This window comes from Adiantum capillus-veneris, chromosome 5, assembly GCF_014529385.1.
Source record: "Adiantum capillus-veneris isolate H3 chromosome 5, ASM1452938v2, whole genome shotgun sequence".
NCBI lineage: Eukaryota > Viridiplantae > Streptophyta > Polypodiopsida > Polypodiales > Pteridaceae > Adiantum > Adiantum capillus-veneris.
In genome coordinates this window covers 68,514,509-68,520,199 of record NC_140935.1, presented here as the reverse complement: position 1 = coordinate 68,520,199, position 5,691 = coordinate 68,514,509, and positions in this window count along the sequence as shown.

Sequence of the window (5,691 nt, the reverse complement as noted above, 5' to 3'; positions counted from 1 at the left end):
GTCATAACTTCTACAAATCAACTCCAAATTTGTCAGAGTTTTAGAACCTACTTTCTAAGATCATTCCAATGATATGCTGGTTGATAGGGTTTTGACAAAGCGTTCATGGACTTCATCAGGTTTCCCACTTTGGACAAGAGAGACAAAGTCAAAGAAGCCAAATTTTCCCTAATGAAGGGAGTCGAGAATTCCTCTATTCATACATTCATCATAGTACTCGGTCGGCAAGAGCAATGTACCACTTTGAGTTGATGCATCATGTGTATGTGCATGAAGACACTACAAACACAAGCACACAAGCCATAAAGACATGTTTTTAATATTTATGTACAAAAGCACAAAGCAGACAAGCTCCAAACACTGCCTACACAATGAGTTTATGGTAAGACCGCCCATCACTATGAGCAAACACACAAGTACACAAAATGAAATGTATGTGTATTTTACACCATTGACCATGAAGGCTACATCCTTGACATCTTGAACCAATAAAGACATGATGACAAGGCATGAAGATAAAGATGAAGTCAATGACATGAAGATGAAGCAAACAAAAATGACAACAATGAATGATGATGACAACAACATGAAGACGATTTTGAAGATGACACACATGATGCCCTCTTCACATGTGAATGAACAAATGAACAAAAGTTTGTACTACCTACTAGGAATGCTAGTGAGCCTACTAAAGTCTCACTTGTGAACCATAGCAATGAATCCAGTAGAGAACCGCTATGATGTATCGTGGGACATTGAAACATGGTTGTTGAATCCGTTGAGAATCGCCCACGATGTATCTAATTGATAATCGTGAAGTGTTAAATCTAGTAAGAACCACCATGTTGTATCGAGTAGATGAATAGTGTTAGCCTAGGAGTGCACCATGAAATGAACACATGAACCACAAAACACAAGTAAAACCCCAAGTTTGTCTTAAGGGGTCATTTGCTAGGGTAAGCCCAACTTGTGTCACAATGTGGTAAAGCCCTCTAGCCACCTAAGAAGAGATAAATGATGGATGGTCCAATAGCAAGAGGGTGCAACCTCTCTAGCCAATGATTGTAAAGTAGTAAACCTATATTAGAGGCTATTTCTACTGAATCATTGCACTTTGAACATTATCATTGTGTCTACTCTCTCTTTCTCTCTCTCTCTCTCTCTCTCTCTCTCTCTCTCTCTCTCTCTCTGCTCTTGCCCTAGGCATAACCTAATCCTATTGTCCATATCTCTAACCCTAACCCTAAAACCATGGTTAAGATAAGGCTTCACCCTTCATAGCCTAATGCCAACCCATTGGTGATTAGGTAACACACTTTCACAACTAGCCCAACAGCGGACAAGAGGGCTACTTACAACCGTCAATTTATTTAACTTGGATCAATGAGTCATGTTTATGTTCATTCTTTAAAATCGATTTGGAGAAATGAGAAAGGAGAACAGTGCCATGTGGCTTCCCTTGATTGGACAGAGACATTGGGAACATCATTTGTGTACACAAAAAGTGGAAAAAGCAATGGGTAAAAAAAAAAGCGCATGAATGGACCCGCCTAAATCTGTCACAATGAGAGCATCGGCCTAAATCTAACATACAAAATCATATAATGCACCCTATCCCCGTCGATTGCACGCGTGCGTGCGGGCGCAGCACACACACACACACACATAGAGAGAGAGAGAGAGAGAGAGAGAGAGAGAGAGAGAGAGAGAGAGAGAGAGAGAGAGAGAGAGAGAGAGAGAGAGAGAGAGAGAGAGAGAGAGAGAGAAGAAGAAGGAATTGGTGCACACACGGCTTTGTAGACAAGAAAGAGAATGGGTCTTTCTTTCATGAGCTCACTTAAAGACTGTGCTAAGGAGAAGTTTTTGTACCAAGGCAGTAGAATTCATGCTGATAGTGGGTAACTTGAAAAGAATGCATACTTGGAAAAATGATGGCCAATAAGTATGTCAAGTGTGGTGCACCTGTTAGTGTGCACCAAGTCTTCGACGAGATTACTGTGCGGGATGTCATCTTGTGGAATGCACTGATTACAGAATATGCCCAACACAGAAATGTGGTGCACTTGAGAAAGCACAAATAGTGCTTCAAGAGCTTTTTGTTTGGAACAACGTCTCTTGGAATGCACTATTGTTTCAAAATAATTTCGTGATTTGCTATGCCTTGGTTGATATGTATGCCAAATGTGGTACACTTCGAAAAGCAAAAAAAGTGTTTGAGGAGCTTTTTATCTAGAATGTTTTCTCTTGGAGTGCATTGATTGCAGGATGCGTACAATAGGAGCAAGCCAAAAAGCTCAAGGATATTTTCAATGGATGCAAAGCAATGGCCTCTCTCTAGATGAAATCACATGCGCATGCATCTTGACCTTTTGTACCAAGGCACTATGATTCATGTTGATATTCGCGATAGTGGGTAACTTGAAAAGAATGCATACTTGGAAAAATGTTGGTCAGTATTTATGTCAAGTGTTGTCAGTGTGCAACAAGTCTTTGACAAGCTTATTATATGGGACATTGTTTTGTGGAACGCACTGATAGCAGGATATGCTCAATAGAGATGCAATCACCTATGCATGCATCTTGAAGGCATGTGGATCTACCGAAGATGTTGATATGGGCTTAAATATTTGCTTTGATATTGTTAGCCAAGGGCTGTTGCAAAAATTGTCGTGTTTGGCAATGCCTTGCTCCATACACATCGATTTTCTCTCGCAATACCCCCAAGCAAGCAACAATAAAGGCTAGACAAGAAAAAATGGAGAGCAAGAGAATGAGTCTTTCTTTTGTGAGCTCACCTAGAGATAGTGCTAAGGAGAAGATTTTGTACCAAGGCAATAGCATTCATGCTGATATTTGCAATAGTATGTTACTTGAAAAGAACATGCATACTTGGAGAAAATGTTGGTCAATAATGTCAAGTGCGGTGCACTTATCAAGTCTTTGACCATGTTATTGTGTGGGATGTCATCTTGTGGGACGCACTGATTGCAAGATATGCCCAGATATGGCTAAGAAGTTGTGGGATGTTGCTAGCTGGTGCATAGTAAGGGCCTATATCCAGATGAAATCACCTATATCTGAAAGATGCAGATATAGACACAAAAATTCATGATGATATTGTTAGTCTAAAGCTTCTGAAAAGAGACGTCATGCCAATCTGTTTTCAGCAGATGCAAAGCAAAGGCCTCTCTCCACATGCAATCACCTACATATGAATTCATATGGCTGTACGCAAGATGCTGATGCAAAGCGAGGGCCTTTGTCCATATGCATCTTGAAGGCATGTGAATCTATGTAAGATGTTGATATGGGCTTAAAAATTTACTCTGATATTATTAGTGAGGGTCTGTTGCAAAAGATTGTTGTGCTTGGCAATGCCTTGCTTGATATGTATGCCAAATGTGGTGCGCTTTGTAAAGCACTAAAAGTTCTTGAGGACCTTCTATCCAAAATGTCGTCTCTTAGAGTGCGTTGATTGCGGGATATGCACAACAGAAGCAAGGCCAGAGAGCTCAAGACTGATTTCAATGGTGTATGCAAAGCGAGGACTTCTCTTCACGTGCAATCATATACGCGTGCATCTTGAAGGCATGTGGCTCTATGCAAGATACTGATATGGCATAAAAATTTGTGATGATATTGTTAGTCAGGGGCTGTTGAGAAAGGGTATTGTGCTTGAAAATGCCTTAGTTGACATGTTTGCTAAATGTGGTGCCCTTAAGAGAGCACAAAAAGTGCTCAAGGAGCTTTCTGTTCGGAGTGTGGTTGACTCGTCAAATGCACTGACTGAAGGATTTTCCACACAGGGGTAGGGTCAAAAAGCTCTAGTCCGTTTTCAGTAGATGCGAAGCGAGGGCGTCTCTTCAAATGCAATCACCTACGTACGCATCTTGAAAGCATGTGACTCTATGCAAGATGCTGATGTGGGCACAAAAATTCACAATTGTATTTCTAGTTAAAGAATATTGAAAAGATGTTGTACTTCACGCTGCCTCAATCGATATGTATGCCAAGCATTGATTGTGGGTTACTCACAACAAGAGCAGGGCCAAAAAGCTATAGGTTGTTTTTAGTGGATGCAAAGTGAGGGCCTCTGTACAGACAAAATCACCTATGCATGCATCTTGAAGGCATGTGGCACTATGCAGGATTCCGATATGGGCTTCAAAGTTCACTCTAATATGGTTAGTTTTGGGTCGTTGCAAAAAGTTATCGTGCTTTGCAATGCCTTGGTCAATATGTAGGCTAAATCTTGTGTCCTTTAGGGAGCACAAAAAGTGCTCGAGGACATTCATGTCTGTAATATCGTCTCCTAAAGTGAATTGATTAAGGGATATGTGCAACATGAGGAGGACCAAAAATCCCTACGCTGTTTTTAGCGGATGCAAAGTGATGGCCTCTCTCTTGATGCAATCACGTAGGCGTGCATCTTGAAGGCATGTGGCTCTAAGCAAGATGTTGATATGTGCATAAAAATTCACACTGGTATTGTTAGTCAAGGAATGTTTAAAAAGACGTCATGCTTGGGAATGCCTTAGTTGAAATTGTTTGCTAAATGTGGTCCACTTTAAAAATTCACTTCTGATATTGTTAGTCCGAGGGTTGTTGCAAAAAGTGTCGTGCTTGGCAATGCCTTGGTCAATATGTATGCCAAATTTTGTGCACTTCACAAAGCACAAAAAGTGCTCAGGAGCTTCCTATTCGGAACGTTGTCTCTTGGAGTGTATCGATTGCGGGCTATGCACAAGAGGAGCAAGGTAAAGATCTTTAGGTTACTTTCACCTGATGCAAATCGAGGGCCTCTCTCCTGATGCAATCACGTACATGTGCATCTTGAAAGCATGCGGCTCTATGCAAGATGTTGGTATGGGCATAAAAGTTCACACTGATATTGTTATTCAGGGGTTGTTGAAAAAGATGTGCTTGGCAAAGCATTGATTGACATGTTTGCTAAATGTGGTGCAATTTAGAGAGCACCAAAACTTCTCAAAAAGCTTCCCGTTCGGAGCTAGAATGCACTGATTGCAGGATTTGCCCCACAGGGGCAGTTTTCGATAGATGCAAAATGATGGCCTCTCTCCTGATTGCAGGATTTTGTCCACAAGGGCATCACCAAAAACCTCTAGGCTATTTTCAGCAGATGTGAATCGAGGGCTCTTGGAGAAAGATATCGTGCTTGGGGATCTTGGAGAAATTTGTCGGGATTGACAATGCTTGGATTGATATGTATGCTAGATGGGCAATTTGTGTATGTGTATGTGTGTGAGCTTACGGACGGACAATCTGACAAATTCAACCTACCAATGCACGTAATGGTAGGCATGATAGAAAAAAGTAAATGTGACAGTTGACATGTTGGCAAAAGTCACGAAAGGGATGACAATGACAAAACACATACTGGTGGGAAGGTGATGCAACAATGCAAGGGAGGTCTAATAGCCGATCCATCCAACATTGTGCTTCAATGCAGACTACCAATATCAAAGGTACACTTATATTTTGTGTTTTGATTAAAGTAATGAATTTATATCATTTTATTAAAAAGATTTCAGATGAAAGTGACAAGGACTTGTTATGCCCAACAAAGGGACACATGGACAATACACCAAGACATGGCAACATGGAATGATACATGTCTCTATAACCATCCATAATGAGTTCTTCTTTGCACAATTATAATATTTTTACAAT